The following is a 17,419-nucleotide window of genomic DNA, read 5'->3' on the forward strand; positions in this document are numbered from 1 at the left end:
AATAATTTTGATCACTACTAATGCAGTAAAATGCAAAGGATTGAAACGTTGGATTCATCCTAGTCATACTATTCCAGTACCAACTCCTGAAAGTTCTGATGTTGAAAGTGATACTACAGATGATTCTGATTCTGAAGTAGAAGGTGAAACAAATCCAGATTCTGAAGATCGACAAGAAGGTCGACATCTGGAACCTGTACCTGTGAATGGTAAACTAACAAGAAAAGACTTGGAAATTATTGAAATAGATTCTGAAGGTGAAGAGAATCTGTTAAAAGGAAAGAAAACTGAGGATTCAGTTAGTTCTGTTGAAAACAGAGAAGCGGAACAGAAAGAAGTTTCAGACCAGGAGAGTATCGAAAAACAGAAGTCAAGCTCTGAAGTAAGGAACAGAAATCCAAAATCTGGGAAGTTGGAGGTAATTGAAGAAGAAGACGAAGACGAATTACCAAGTACCAGTATTGGGAAACAAAGTGGTGTTCCTGAAGGAGTGAAACTACCAAATAGAGAAATTCCTGAGTCGATTGAAATTTCAGACTACGAAACTGAAGAAAGCGAAGTGGATGGTGAAAGTGAAAACAGAAAGAAAAGGGCTTGGAAGTCAGAATCAAATGCTTCTGAACCAAAGAAGAAATATGTGAGAAAAGCAGACTACTGGCCTGGTGGAAGATTGAGAGTTAGGTTGATCAAGAAACCTAAAGAGCAAGTTGAAGAAATCAGTAGTCAAAAGAGTCCTAGAAAAGAAGTTGGAGTTGGAAGAAAAATAGAAGTAGTGTCGAGAAAAGGAAAAAGGATAATAAGGCCAAACCAGAAATATAAGTCTCCTGAGTGGACTTATTTAGTAATTCCACCAGTAATTGACATTTATGGTAGTAGTGAAGAAGACGAAATCGAAGAAATTAGTGACAATGATTGAAGTACAGAAAATATAAATTGGCAAAAGGCTGAAGAAAATTTGTTAGCTGACATAAGGTCGAAGAAAAACTGTTTAGTTGAAGAAAACTTATGTACGACATAAGGTCGAAGAAATCTTGTTTAAGGTTTAAAAAAAAAAAAAAAAAATTATTTTAAAAGGGGGGTATTTAGTTTGTAGTTTGTTTCTTAGAAAATTTAAATAAATTTTGTTTTTATTTTGAGAAAAAGCTAACCAGAAATGCCTTATGTTAAGGAGAGCACTTCAAGGTGTTCTGTTTTCAAGAGATGCTGTAAGATGACTCTGGTGTGTCTGCTCATTTTAATTTTGCTCTGGTTAGTTTTAGCTGTGATTATCCCTTTAGAGATGAACAGAGAATTACACAAAGTTAACACGACAAGTAAAGCTTCAGTTAGTCAAATTAAACATAGTGCATCTGCAAAAGTTATTAATCATCAACCTAGCATTCATCAAGATAAATCTATTAGTGATTTTTCAAGCAATACATTCACTAAACTTTTGAGTGAATATGTAAAGGTAATGGACGCAAAGGATTGTTATGTGTGCGTAAAGTTACCTGCTTCTGTTTCTGAGGGAGTAACATACAATATGCTTCCTCTTACATATGGTGTAACATGTAGTGTGTTAACTAGCCTATTTTATCAAACTGGACGCTTAGAATATTACTATTCAGATTTTGACGAGATTTTTGCGAATATAAAGATTGAGGGTGCTTTAAATAAGCATAAGAAGGCTAAACAGATGAGGGAATTTTTCCTTGTTACTAATGAACTCACTTATGAGTATGCTTACAAGAATAATTTAACATGTAAATTAAGTGCGGAGGGAAAGACATTTTTGAACCTGGTTGAGGAAAGAAGAGCAATTTATAAAAGAAATGAATTAGTCAAGCAGACTAAGTCCAGGTTCTGGCAGAAAGAAGATGAGAAGTTAAATGGCAAGATGCTTGAAAATGTTGCAATTCACATAGATAAGCCAGTTAGTGGAAAGCTTTGCATTAGAAGAGATAATACACTTTTTGATAATTATTTTGTAGGTGCAAGTAACTGTGAAGATACTTATCAGATTTTGGGAGGTTGGGGATTCAAAGGTGGAAAAGATCCAATCTTTCCTGGGATTTATTTTGTTTGTGGTGACAAAGCCTACTACAACCTTCCAGACCACTGGTATGGAACCTGTTATGTGGGAATTGTTTTTCCTAAAGTGTTTCATGTTGACAGAGATTCAGAAGGATTGTTCAAAATTCATAGTTATGTAAATAGAGTCAAAAGAGAAACCTTCACAGAAGTTCTGGGAGATATTTTTCAAGCAGTAATACCTTTTGTTGGTATAACCCTAAATGCAGGGAGAATCAGAAAATTGTCCACAATTGTTGACAGATTATCAACAGACACAGCTGATGGATTCCAATTAGTGAATGTTGAAGTAATTGCAATCAGATCAATGGTGATTCAAGATCGCCTTGCTTTAGATATACTCCTAGCAAAAGAGGGAGGAGTTTGTGGCATATTGCATGTACAACATTGTTGCACATATATACCTGATGAAAGTAAGAACATTGAAATGTACATTAAGAATATTACACAAATGCATTCCGAGATAATTCTTTTAGAAGAAGATGATTTTACAGGGAAACTTTCAAAAAGATTCCAAGCAATTAAAAATTGGTTTCATAACATTGGTAGTTCAATTCTTGGCAAGATTTTGGCACCTTTGATTATAATAATATTCATCTTTATTTTGACGAAAATAGGTTGTTTGTTGCATAAGAGAAAGAAACAGTTGAAAGAAAAGAAAAGGATCTATAAACTTAGAAAGGAAGAAGAAAGGGAGATTGAATTACAGGAGTTACATAGAGAGCGTTATGCTAATTCCAAAGATTATGCAGAAACAGGTTTTTAGGATTACTGACTCAAATGAATTTGAATCTTTTTCTTAGAAGTTTAAATTACCAAATTTTGGGTGGTAGTGTGGTGATTTGTTAATCACCAGATGAGGGAGTTGATGGAGCGAGATAGAAAACAGAATTCTGTTTAAACTCGCAAAGTCACATTTCCCATAACATGAATAATAAAATTAATGATTTGTGATGTGTCGTGCTAATACAACCTAGATTAAACTTTACACATGGGGGGGACTAACATGTGTGCTCATAAACGTGCATAAGTGTTGCATCTTTTTGTTCGTGCAAAATAATAAAATAATTTGTCGTTTTCGTTTTTGTCATTACTAACTGCAGCAAACCTAAAAGAGGCATGTGCTTATTTTTGCTTTCCTTGTTTATGTGGTGTCATTTCCACTATTCTAGGTGCACATAAGGTTTCATGGATTTCATGAAGACTGGTAGATATAAAACGCTGCTTTAATTGTTGCAATTGCTAGATAACATTAGACTAATTGGGAGGGTTAATCATTTAGAAAACAAAGGGTGGTTACAGAATCAATATTATTTCTTACATTAATACTTTTCTTGTGTTTGTTTTATACTAGAAAGCATAAGTTGCCTGCTTTTGGGCCTAGTTTACTCGAGTTTGCTAAAAAGCTGAATTTCACTTCTGCAAAAGTCACGAGAAGCCCATTCTGAAAAAGTGTTCGTCAAAGCTGCATTCACTGAACGAATCTGACGTGTTGTCATCATTTTGTCGGACGTGGCCAAGGTCATAAACAGAAGGAAAAGAATAATTTTGTCAGTTCTAACTTGGCATCCGCGGAAGTGAAATGAACGCTACGAGAACATTGATTTACATTTGTTGCAAACCAAGGAAGCTCCTAGTCACGTTTGGAAAAGACAATGGTCCTTTAGAAATGTGACCTAATGGAAGTTTTGAAATGTGGGTGACATGTCACTTGTCACTCTCAACCAATGGGACTTCGTGGTTTTCTGAAAAACTTTCCTTTACTTAGATTAGTTAGCTTAGAAAGGTATAAAAAGTCATGCCCTTAGGAATGGGCTGGCTGCTGCTTTCTGACTTTCCGATGAGGGTGAAGTGCTGCTGGACTTTGCTTGGAGCACGTAAGAAACCTCAAATAACTTTACTTTATTTTCCATTTATCTAGCTTAGCTAGGGACTTAGGCTTTAGAAATGCTTAACTTTAAATACTTACTTAAACTTTGATTCACTTACTTAAACTGTATTTTTCTCATGATTCTTTTCAATTATGTTTACTTTAATGCTAATAAAATTGCATTTATAAAATTACAATTGAAATACCATAATTTAGTAAATAAAATCTTACTTTTGACAAACAAGCTGGTCTTGATTATTCAGAAGTGCAGGTTACTATTAGCTAGATCCCATCGCCAATGGTGGTCGTTGAAATAGTTAGGATTTGTTATAATGACAACATTCTTTCCGCAGATGTATAAAATTGTATATAGTTTGTAAATAAGGTGTATATAGATTTAATCTGACCACCTGATTCAGTAGGCCCAAATATGTCATGTTTATAAATGGGTCCATAAGTTAGTGTAGAATTTTGTTTATAGGTTATGAAGTTGGGTAGCGTTGTTTATGATATATTTTCTATAGGCCGCTGGATCACTTTGGTATTACCGCAAGGCAGAGTCTTCATTACCATGATTCTGCATCCCCAATGCCTATCTGCACTAGCCTCCTACAATTGAGATCTCCCAGTCGATTCAAGTCACCATGATGCTGCAGAATCTGCTGCTGTCAGCTCCCGCATGCATCCCCAACCCCACTGGGGGCCATCTTCTGGAGGTCTGAAGATGCTAGAAGCATTTCCTTAGTAACCATGTGAGGAGACGAGGACAGACCTGGGCCCAAAGGCAGTTGTATGTTACTGAGTTTTAACAAAATAAAGTAAACAACTTAGCCAGGCTAAAACTGAGATCACCATAGCAAACCAGTCACATGTAGACCTAGGCTCGGCTGACACACTCTGACTAGCAAGCTACTAACTAAAAACCTGCAACCACTCTTTGGGCTGCTACCCTGCATCATGTGCTTTATAATGTGTGACATAGCATTTTGGTCCGGTGATGTGGACACCAGCACTAAAATGCGCTATGCTAAACCAAGAGGCCTGGGGGCATATCGGCAAGGACTGGCAATAATTATCACTAAGCGCACTTAGCGCTAGGATAATTATCGCCAGTCACCTCTGAATTTTATCGCGGAGATAGCGTGCTATCGGCAACGCTTATCTCCAAAGCGATAAAATTCTGAGCGCAAGCTGCCAACTGTGCGATTATCGCTGGAAATCCAGAGATAATCGCACAACTTTTGGCGATAGCTTGCTGATAGGGCTACATATACTTAACCATGATATCCACCTTCCATAGGATATCATGGCTAAGTTAGTTTCAAAGCAGGCGTACGGAAAGTAGCGATAACCGAGGTTATCGCTACCTTTCTTGTCGCTATGCTTCTGTGCGTGAGGCTTGATAATAGGAGAAATGTCGCTTAGCGACATTTCTGCCGTTATCCTGGGGAGGAATGCCCACTTTGCATCTCATTAGAGATGCAAAGCTGGGCGTTAAGGGGAAGGGCGAAGATGCATGGATTCACGCGTTAGCGTGTCCTTGCTAATAGGGCGTTAAAATTATCGCCGCTTTTCGTCCGAAAACGGACGCTAAAGCGGCGATAATTTTAACTCCGGACCTTGCTGATATACCCCATGGCTCTTAGAGGGCATGCTGTATTCAGTTAGAGATGATTAACAGCGATCCCTTTTGTTACTTTCAAATGGAGATGTGTACAAGCTATGTGTGTTTGTGAGGTAGACTTGTGACAGTGTACAAGGGAGCGTGAAAAGTCTGAGAATCATCTATGGAGTTCAACTCGCCACGTACAGATCATAGGTTTTGGACAAGACACACCATTGCTTTCAATTTCACAAGATTGATAAACTGCATGTTGGGTGGCAATAACAGACAATATTTGAGTACAAAGAAAAACAGTAAATATTGCAGTTTGTGTGCTGTTAACGACCGAATTAACTCAAGCCAACATTGGAACAGCCTGTGCAAGCACATTAAGACTGAACACACAGCTGAGTTTGTGTGACAGTGCAGAGTCAGAAAACAACATGGCAAGGCAGCGCCCTGATCCCCGTGTGCCATGTGTATCAATCTGCTTGGCTGTTGATTGTAATGTTTCACTTAGGTGCCCGAGAAGTGTGCTGCGAGCACAGACCAAGTGATTCTAGGTAGGTACACTCTCAGAAGCTGACCTTGCACAGGGCAGAGTGCTGTGACTACCCAGGTGAGACAACTAGCCGCTCTGTATCGATTTGCCCAGCTCTTACAACAAGCTCAACTGCCTACCCACTGAAAAAAGTCTGTCCTTCAAAAAAATAAAACACACACTGATGTTGCTTGGTTGATTAACTTACCTACTGAAAACGAGCCAGAAAAATGCAACCTACTTGTCGTTATCTCATTATCATTAAAAGAAAGCACAGCATTCCTTCCTGCCAACAGCAAACTTTTATTTTTATTTACTTGACAATATTTTCTGGTTTAAATGACCACACGTTTTATCATTTAAGTGGATTTTTAAAACAGCCCAAACCAATATTTACCTCTTTATTGCCCAATATATCATCTGAAATCTGGAGAAACCTGCTATGGAACACCATCATGCTTCTGCAAAGGGGGTGTCGGACTGAATGCAATTCTATGTCAGGACAGGAGGCTCCGATTATGCTTTCTCATTTCTTTAATGAAATGCTCAGCAGCCAATAAAAATAACCAAAAACTACATTTCCCATGAACACTAGGGAATGACCATAGAGACTATAGTATAAAAGGTCCCAACATTAGTCCTTCTTCCTCTTTCTTTGCTGCTCCGCAGCCAGTTAAGTGCTTTATCTATATTTGCTTACTTATTGCTGTGTGTTTGCTGTGCCATTGGTATTTATTGCTTGGGTTTCAGCTTTGGGTCTTGTAGCGCGCTGTGTTCACGCTTCATTGGAGCGCTCCCGGCTCCGACTGTTTGTTGTGCAGTTTTCGGCTTCTTTCGCCCGTTCGGCGTATTTCGTCTCGGAGCGTGTGTGCACCTCCGTTTCTGTGTCCGGGCGCCTGCTTGTTGCCTGCGGACCTTGTGGAGCGGGAGTAGGGGTTACCGGCTCACACGGAGAGCGCGAACGCTCTCGAGTCGGGTATTGTGTTGGGCGGCAGTGTCGCACATGCGCGCTGATTCTTTTCCGGCTTCTGTGTTGTTCTCCTCACAGCGCCGGTTGAGTGACGAGGTCGTTCCTTAACGCCCATGCCCACAGCCTGTTCCAATTTAACCCTGTACGACGCTGGAGTCCTGTGAGGGCTTCGGTTGATACTTTATTGCATAGGCACTGCCTAGAGTGTATTTTGACTGTGCAGGCTTTGCTCCCTCCACGTTTTACATCGTTTGGAGTCAGGTTTGTGCCTGCTCTTTTGGAAGCCTGCTGTGGGGTTCTCACACTCCCCCTTGCATTGTGTTTCTTGACACTCTATATTTCCTGTAGTCATCTTGTGGGCTTTAATTGATACACTGTGTATCATGGCAGAATACTATGACGCTGATGATGACTACAATACAAAATAAGGAACCAATGGTGGACAATATTTAACGGGGTCCAGAGTACGTGTCCAGACAACTTATAGGCAAAGGAGTACTAAGTTCCCCAGGAAAAGATAAGGAAGGAGGTGTAAGGATATGGAGACAGAACAGAGGCAGGGAACAAGGTGTTCCCTTGTTGGAACTAGGAGACCTCACACACCCAGGAACCTAGGTGTCAGGCTTCATCATCGGTCTCCTGCTCCTCGTCAGACTGGCGCTGCAATGTCTGACGGGCGCCAAAAGGCGCTCTTTGTTGGAGATCTTTTGTTCCAGCCAATGGTTTGAGTGCGTGTGAGGGGTCTGGTGAAGTGTAGTCGTGAAGGTTTTAAGTGAGGTTAAAAAGGGTGAGTCAGTCCACACAGGACTTTTATTCGAGTGGCTGACTCCCTTATTAAAAGGGTGGGAGGGGAGAAAGGGAACTGCTTAATTTACAGTGAACTAACTCAACCCTCTAAAACGTCGACATGTTTCATGCCCATCTGGCAATTCTTCAGGACCTCGAGTGTTGGGTACTACACAGTGAAAGAAATAATTTGAAAGATACAACCTCACTGGGCCAATCAGGGAGTAAGCCAACTGGTCCTACTCTAGAGGGGAACCTAGAAAAAACATGTAGAGGAAAGCCAATTTAGCATAAATAGTGGCAGTGTCTTCTATAACTAGGTTCCATCACGTGCTCCATAAAGCATACACCTAGCATACATAAAGTGCATTCCTCGAATTACACAATAGTAGACATATTGATGATAAACCGTCCACTCCTAACATTTTGGCAGTGTAATGCAGGGTTGCGGCAATTTATAAACTGCAAGATGTAAGAACAATCAATCAATCAATCAATCATGCCATTTGTATAGCGCACTACTCACCCGGGAGGGTCTCAAGGCGCTTGGGGGGAGGGGTATGCTACTGCTCGAACAGCCAGGTCTTGAGTTGTTTCCTGAAGGCGAGATGGTCCTGGGTCAGCCGAAGGTGGATGGGGAGGGAGTTCCAAGTCTTGGCAGCCAGGTAAGAGAAGGATCTTCCTCCGGCGGTGGCTCTTCGGATGCGTGGTACGGCTGCGAGGGCGAGGCTGGTGGACCGTAGCTGGCGGGTGGGCGTGTAGAAGGTCAGGCGGTCGTTGAGGTACTTGGGGCCCAGGTCGTGGAGAGACTTGTGTGCGTGGGTGAGGAGCCGGAACGTGATCCTCTTGTCGACGGGGAGCCAGTGCAGGTTCCTCAGGTGGCTGGAGATGTGGCTGTGTCGGGGGACATCCAGGATGAGTCGGGCGGAGGCGTTCTGGATGCGCTGGAGTCTTTTCTGTAGCTTGGCTGTGGTTCCGGCGTAGAGGGCATTTCCGTAGTCCAGTCGGCTGGTGACGAGTGCCTGGGTGACACTCTTCCTGGTCTCGGTCGGGATCCAGCGGAAGATCTTGCGAAGCAAATGCAGGGTGTTGAAGCACGATGAGGAGACGGCGTTGACTTGTCTGGTCATCGAGAGGGAGGGGTCCAGGATGAAGACCAGGTTGCGTGCGTGGTCGGTTAGCTTGGGTGCGGTGCCCAGGGCTGGGGGCCACCATGAGTCATCCCAGGCGGAGGGCGAAGATCCCAGGATGAGGACTTCCGTCTTGTCCGAGTTCAGTTTCAGGCGGCTGTCCTTCATCCACTCGGCGACGTCTTTCATCCCTTCGTGTAGGCAGGTTCTGGCGGTGTCGGGGTCTCTGGTGAGGGAGAGGATCAGCTGGGTGTCGTCGGCGTAAGAGCTGATGTTGAGGTTGTGCTGGCGTGCGATGGCTGTGAGAGGTTTCATGTAGATGTTGAAGAGGGTGGGGCTGAGTGAAGATCCTTGCGGGACGCCGCAGATGACTTCGGTGGCCTCGGAGCGAAACGGGGGGAGGCGGACTCTTTGTGTTCTTCCGGCGAGGAACGAGATGATCCACTCCAGTGCCCCCTTTGGATACCGATGTTGCTGAGGCGCTGGACTAGGGTGCGGTGGCAGACCGTGTCGAACGCAGCGGAGAGGTCCAGGAGGATGAGGGCCACTGTTTCCCCCTTGTCGAGCAGGGTCCGGATGTCGTCGGTGGCTGCGATGAGGGCGGTCTCGGTGCTGTGGTTGGCTCTGAAGCCGGACTGCGAGGGGTCGAGGGATCCGTTCGTCTCGAGGAAGGCGGTCAGCTGTCTGTTGACGATCTTCTCGATGACTTTAGCAGGAAAAGGGAGGAGCGAGATGGGGCGGAAGTTTTTGAGATCGGTGGGGTCCGCTGTAGGTTTCTTCAGGAGGGCGCTGATCTCGGCGTGCTTCCAGCTCTCCGGGAAGGTGGCGGTGTTGAAGGAGGCGTTGATGATGTTCCGGAGTTGGGGTGCGATGGTGGAGTCGGCCTTGTTGAAGACGTGGTGTGGGCAGGGGTCGGTCGGTGATCCGGAGTGGATGGTGTTCATCGTGCGGGCTGTGTCTTCGGTGGTCACCGTGGTCCAGGTGCGAAGGGTGGCGGTGGGGGGGTTGGTTCGACGGTTGGGTGCGTGGGTGGGGCGCCGAAGCTGTTGTGGATGTCGGCGATCTTGCGGTGGAAGAACGAGGCGAGGGAGTCGCAGAGGTCTTGTGACGGAGTGATGTCGTTGGTGCCGGTGCTGGAGAACTCCTTGACGATAGTGAAGAGCTCTTTGCTGTCGTGGGCGTTGTTGTCCAGTCGTTCCTTCAGGGATTTCTTCTTGGTGGTGCGGATGAGCTGGTGGTGCTTGCGTGTAGCGTGTTTGAGGGCGGTCATGTTGTCGGTGGTCCGGTCGAGGAGCCAGGCTTTCTCGAGGGTGCGGCAGGTCTTCTTGGAGTCCTTGAGGTCGTCGGTGAACCAGGATGCCTTCTTGCTTCTGGGTCTGCTGGGAGGGTTCTTTAGTGGCGCGAGGTCGTCGGCGCAGGCAGTCAGCCACTGTGTGAAGTTGCGGGCTGCTTCGTTGGGGTCCGTTGTGTTGGCGGGTGGGCTCTGGCTGAGGGAGGTGGTGAGCTGGTCTGTGGTGATCTTGCTCCAATTCCTGTGAGGTACCTGTTGCGGGTGGTGGTGGGTCGTGGATCTTTTGAAGCTGAAGTGGACGCATCTGTGGTCGGTCCAGTGAAGTCCGGTGGCGTGGCTGAAGGTGATGTACTTGCTGGAAGAGAAGACGGGATCAAGCGTGTGGCCGGCGTAGTGGGTGGGGGTGTTGACCAGTTGCTTGATTCCGAGGTTGGCGAGGTTTTCCAGCAGGGCGGTGGTGTTGCGGTCCTTGTTGTTCTCCAGGTGGAAGTTGAGGTCCCCGAGGAGGATGTAGTCCGTGGAGGGGAGGGCGTGCGGGCTGATGAAGTCTGTGATGTCTTTGCTGAATTGTGTGCGTGGTCTCGGGGGTCTGTAGACGAGGGTGCCTCTGAGGGTCGTCTTAGGGTCGGTGTGAATCTGGAAGTGGAGATGTTCGGCTACGGCGAAGGAGTCGTTGGCGTCGGTCGTGATGCGGATGGTGTTCCTGTGGACGATGGCGATGCCACCTCCGGTCTGGTTGATGCGGTCCCTCCTGATGATCTTGTACCCGTCCGGGATAGCGATGGCGATGTCGGGTGCAGAGGAGGCGTTCATCCAGGTTTCCGTGAGGAAGGCGACGTCCGGTGATGTAGCGTCGAGGAGGTTCCAGAGTTCCACGGCGTGTCTGTGGACGGAGCGGGTGTTGATCAGGATGCACTTGAGGTGGTTGCTGCTGGTGTTTGTCTTGGCAGGTGCGGGGCAGGTTCGGAGGCAGGTGAACTTGCAGGTGCAGCAGGTGAAGGGTCCGTGGGTGCGTCTCGGGGTGGCTCGGCAGCAGGCGTGGGTCCGGCCGGCATTGAGTGCGTTGAGAGTGGCGGCGTCGTAGGTCAGTCGGGTCGTCTTGCCTCGACGGGGAGGGCCAGGGGTCCTGGCGCTGGGCGCGGGCCAGGCGCGGACGGGCGCAGACGGGCTTACCTTTGGCGCACCTTCGGCGCTCAATCGGTGCTCCCGCTGCGCGCGTCCGCTGCGCGGTCGCTCTGGGGACGTCATAAGTAAGGAGCCGGGAGGGAGGAGCAGCTGGGTGGCGGGAGCGGGGCAGCGAATGGAATCACAGGGGGGCGGGGCCGCAGGGAGGCAGCGGTGGGAAATTCCAAGAAGCAGCGGGCAGCGGGAAATTCCCAGGAGTAGCGGGAAATTCCCAGGAGCAGCGGGCAGCGAGCGAAGGAATCTGCAGGCAGGAGGCGGCAAAGGCAGGCAGGAGCGGCAGCAGTGAGTGGGGCGACCAAGCCCTGTGGAGGGCTGAGCAGTCACACAAACAAATTCAAACAAAACAAAGAGGTTAAAACAGCACTAAATGATGACTGGTTATGTGCTTACCCTAAAAACAACCCTAAAGGGCCCCGCAGACTGTTCCCGTGGGGCTGTCCGGAAAGGTAGGATACCTGTCAGGGAGAAACAAATACAGGCACCCAGAGGGTATGTTCGTGTAAGGTAGATATATTATTATTGAAACGAGGCCAAATGGGACTGAGGACACTTGGCCTCGCTACGAGGACTGGGAGTTAGTGAATGGGGAGACCAAGGAGAACCATCACCTCTCTCCCTCTGCCCCACGGCACAGCCCTCTCAGAGGTTGGTCCTGCGTGAATCACAACAGGACCGCGCGCACACTGCACACATCGCCTCCGTGCACGGTGGCCGGACGGGTCCGTCAGGATCACACCCGCCCGAACACCGGCAACAGGGCCCGGACAATCAGACTATTCACGGCCTTGATGCGAAACACCTCCGCAGGGCACCTGATGGTAGTGGGCGTGTCCAACGGAACAGAGTAGAGGGGAACCCGTAGAGGTACCCTCCCGGAGGACCCCGTCACGTCATCGCAGTTACGACTGTTAGTCAGATGGCATTACCGCGACCACACTTACCTGCAGCAACGGACAGCCTGAGTGAAGAACCTACCCAACACGCGAGGCGCCCCAGCCGGTGGCGCGGAACAGCTGGTCCCGTCCCGGAGAGGCCATCAGGACTAAATACTGCTTGTTCGTGACAACTCAGCGCGGCGCCCCGTCAGTGGGCGTGGCCAGAGTGACCCAGGCCGCGAATGCGCGTCAGCGTGGACGCGTGTAATGCGTCCGAGGTGGGGAGGAGCCCTACTACAGTGGCGGCCATCTTAGAGAAGGGTGAATGAACAGGGGAGTATTACCCAGCGTGATGTGATGAAGGGGATTAGACCCTAACCCATGTGAGTGGTGTGTCTACTGCAGTATACGTTTGCAAGGTGGTTAGACACCTGTATCAGGGGGCGTCGTCCCTAGTGGGTATGGATACCTAAAGAGAGGGGAGGGAAGGCTAGTATGCCCGTTACCAAGCGAACCATTGACAGCCCGATCTACTTAGTTTTGATTGTCAACACGGTTAAGTGAGGGCCCCCAGAGATTGGATCTGGTGGAAAAGTCCTGTATGGTGGAGTGTACGACAGTAGGCTCAACCCCTGTTACTGGGACCAAGACTGGTGTGACCAAGCCACGTACAGGCGTAATGGCACGGGCAGTGGGTAGCCCTCATGGAACACGAGCAAGAATGAGGAATAGTAAGAGAGTGGTCTTCTAATGTGCGTGTGTGCCAGTGAGCATTAGCATGGTACTCAGTTGTGCACATATACTCTAGAGTGGCCAGATATGGTGTTGTAAAGTATTAGTGCTGATATGATGGCAGAGTATGGTGTTCCCTAATATGTAGTGGCCATGTAGTGAATTCACAGTGGCTCTCAATGTTGTGAAAGGGAATGTGAACCACAAACCAGAACTATAGGGAGTAATTCATGTTAGAGATTAACGTTAAAGATGACGTAATCAATAGTGAAGATGACTCTATGCTAAGGGGTCCGGTTATCTCGCTAGTAATGTCCAAGGCACCGAGTCATTCAGGCCCAGGGTGTCCAACCGGAGACGATGTATCCATCGCTGTTCAATTCTGAACAGGGCTTGGTGGGTGATGGAGGGGTGGGACTCAATAACCAGCCATTTGATGTTATCGGCTTGGTGGCCGTGTTGAACATAATGTTCGTACAATCTGGTGTGGGTCTTGGAACAACGAATGTTGCTCTTGTGTTCCATAATTCTAAGTTTTACTTGTCTCATCGTCATGCCTATGTAGTGTTTGTCACAAGGGCATGTCAGTAGATAGATGCATCTTGAGCTGTTGCAGTTTGTATGTTTGTTCAGGTGCCAGGTAAAATTGTCTGAGAGTTTGATCTCTTTGCATTGTGTTGTTTGTTGACATACATCAAAACAAAAGGAGAGATAGGGTAGTGGGATACTCTAACACCCCAGTATCAATCTAATAAACAAAACAAGAGTATTCCAAGGCAATAAAGGAGACCATCAATATGGAGCAAGGAACGACTTCACTTAAGGCGTTTTTTAGAAGAAAGCCCTCACTCACCACCTAGTGATGACATGCTTCATCATCGGGCCCCACAGAGGGGATCTAGCATCCCCTCTGTGTGCTGCAACGCCAGATCTACTGCGGAGCGGGTAGTGGGTAAGGACAGTGATGTGCAAAGAATATTAAGTGAGTGATGTGAGGTTTAAAAAAAAAGTCTGTAGTGTATCAAAATTAATTTTATTAGGATCACTAAGGACTTATCAATAAAATGAAGTGTAGGAAATACGTCCACAATTATTCAAGTGGTAGTTTCCTTAAGTCAGTCGACATGTTTCAGCCACGAAACGGTGTGAATTTACCTGGCATTCTTCAGGACTTGGTGTGAGTAAACCCTGGCGGTATGGACTCGCTAAGGTCCACCCTTACCTAGGGACGTGAAAGTGAAAAAGAATAATGAAAAAGTGCAAAAAATTTGAAAGAAAAGCTGTCTTTCTAATAACTCCTGGTTTAGGAGGCTTCCGAATTTACGGTTTCTGCACTTTGATAGTGTGATGATTTCACACCATAGGTCACAGGAGGGGGGTGGAGGCGTAATCGGCACACCGCCCTCGACGCTCGGCACCCGCGGTATACCTGTAGCGACCCTCTGCTGGACCCCTTCGGGGGTGGAGGCGTAATCGGCACACCGCCCTCGACGCTCGGCACCCGCGGTATACCTGTAGCGACCCTCTGCTGGGGTGCCGAGCGTCGAGGGCGGTGTGCCGATTACGCCTCCACCCCCCTCCTGTGACCCATGGTGTGAAATCATCACACTATCAAAGTGCAGAAACCGTAAATTCGGAAGCCTCCTAAACCAGGAGTTATTAGAAAGACAGCTTTTCTTTCTAATTTTTTGCACTTTTTCATTATTCTTTTTCACTTTCACGTCCCTAGGTAAGGGTGGACCTTAGCGAGTCCATACCGCCAGGGTTTACTCACACCAAGTCCTGAAGAATGCCAGGTAAATTCACACCGTTTCGTGGCTGAAACATGTCGACTGACTTAAGGAAACTACCACTTGAATAATTGTGGACGTATTTCCTACACTTCATTTTATTGATAAGTCCTTAGTGATCCTAATAAAATTAATTTTGATACACTACAGACTTTTTTTTAAACCTCACATCACTCACTTAATATTCTTTGCACATCACTGTCCTTACCCACTACCCGCTCCGCAGTAGATCTGGCGTTGCAGCACACAGAGGGGATGCTAGATCCCCTCTGTGGGGCCCGATGATGAGGTTTGTTGACATACAACACAACTCCCACAGGGGTAATGACCAACCACCGGTGGAAGCCTCCACAGGGTACTCTGGTTGGTCGTAATTTGTTTTTTGGGGCGTGTGTGAATAAGGGAGTCTATTAAGTTGGCTGTATGCTTAAAGGCAAAACGAGGGCGCGGTATTTCTAGATCCCCCGTGTTCAATAAATTCCAATGTTTATTGATTGTTTTTTTCAGCTGATGATGACTACTATTATGGGGATGAGGATGAAGGCTCTTTGGAGCATAATTTGGTGGAGGAATTGGACAAAGGGGTCCAACAATCTGTCAATAAAGCACTGGTGCGTGCAATTAATCCTCTCAAGCGTCATTTAAATATGTATACGCAGCAGCAGGGATGGTTGCCTGCAACTAAAAAATCCACGAAGTCTCCTGTTAATCCCCATAAATCTGATTTCCAGAAGCTGGCAAAGACTTTGGCGGCTGCGCCTTCCAGATCTTCTGCACCTCAGGATACCGACGATTCTGACAATGCTCATTCTTCTACTTCTTCAGACCATAATTCTCCCCCACCCAAAAAGCGTGTCTGCAAGGAGCATTTTGTTGACGCTCCAGAACGCCCTCCTGTGCTGACTTTTGAGCCCGCGGATATCTTGCATCCAAATTCATCTTCCTGGTTGCCCTCGCCTGCAGTCGCTGCCTATATTCAGGCTCACATTCGTCAGCCTTTTGATGCAACTGTTCGTGCTAGACTCCGTTCTGAATGCCCGAGGCCTGATCTCGCTGATCATTTGGCTGAGACGCCGGAAGCCGATCCCATGATGGTCACCTACTTAAAGAAATATGCTAAGGACCCGAAAAAGGGCCTTGACCGGTCTTGGAGGTCTTGCCAAGACAAGATGCTGGATATGCTTGGCCCTCTTACCAAGATTCTGGATCTTGGGTTCCAGGCGAAGGAGGCCTCAGCCCTTGTGGATCCGGACGAATTGATTGAATGGGCACAGAGGGCGATCTGTCAATTGGGTAACGCCAATTGTGCTGTGTCCGCTGAGCGACGCAGGTTGATTCTGTTGAAATTAGACCCGAAACTGGCAGAGCTAGCGACTTCTGAGTCTGGTCTGGAGGCGCAGGGTCTCTTATTTGGGCAGCCTTTCCTAAAGGAGCTTACAAAGTTTGTTTCCACCTTCAGTGGCATTGACAAGGCGCAGGCGTCATTGCGCCGGGCTATGCGTCCGGTTTTTGCCAAGGCCGGACGACATCGTGGACGCTCGTTCGGCCGTGGCTCCGCTCAACAGTCCCACCGAGGTACTTCCTCTCATCGTGGAGGAGCACACGACTCAGGATACTCCACCAGAGCTAACTTCTATCCCTCCCGCAAGGGGAAGGGACAATATGGAAAAGGTCATTCCGGAGGACAACAAGGAAACTACCAGGACTCCAACTCTGCAGGTGAGCCTGATTCATGCTTGCGATGTGATGTTGGGGGGACGAATACAGTTTTTTCTCGAAAACTGGCGCATGATCTCCAACGATGCATGGGTGCTAGAAACAGTACAGGGGTTCAAGATAGAGTTCTATCACCCTATGCATCAGACCCGTCCTCCCCCTTGTTTAAGTTTTTCCCTTCAAGATCAAGCTTGCCTCTCCGAGGAAATAAATGTCCTTCTCCAAAAAGGGGCGATTCTTCCAACCGACCGTCATCCGACGGGGTTTGCCAGCTCAGTCTTTCTGGTCGAGAAGAAAGGAGGCGGATCTCGCCTAGTTCTCAACCTGAAAGCGGCGGAGTGGTCTACCGACACTTCAAGATGGAGGGCTTCCATCTCTTGCGGGATCTCCTGCGCGAAGGGGACTGGATGGTCTGCCTGGATCTCAAGGACGCGTACCTGTCGATACCGATCTTCAGGCCCCATTGTCGGTTTCTCCAGTTTCAGTGGCAAGGAGTTTGGTACGAGTATCAGGTTCTCCCGTTCGGCCTTTCGTCGGCACCATGGTGCTTCACGAAACTACTGCGACCGGTTGTGGAACATCTGCGAGCTCGGGGTGTCAGACTGATTATTTATTTGGACGATATTCTCCTTATGGCGGATTTTCCGCTCCGGCTTCTGCAACATCTGGAGTGGTCCATCGGTCTTTTGCAATCTCTCGGGTTTCTGATCAACATTCCGAAATCGGTTTTGACTCCCACTCAGTCTATAGATTTTCTGGGTTTCAAGATAGACTCCGTTGCTTGCCAGCTCCTCTTGCCCGGCCAAAAGATTCGTTACATCAAGAGGGAATTGACATCTGTTATTTCCAGACAGACTGTG

Source organism: Lissotriton helveticus, chromosome 3_1, assembly GCF_964261635.1.
Source record: "Lissotriton helveticus chromosome 3_1, aLisHel1.1, whole genome shotgun sequence".
Lineage (NCBI taxonomy): Eukaryota > Metazoa > Chordata > Amphibia > Caudata > Salamandridae > Lissotriton > Lissotriton helveticus.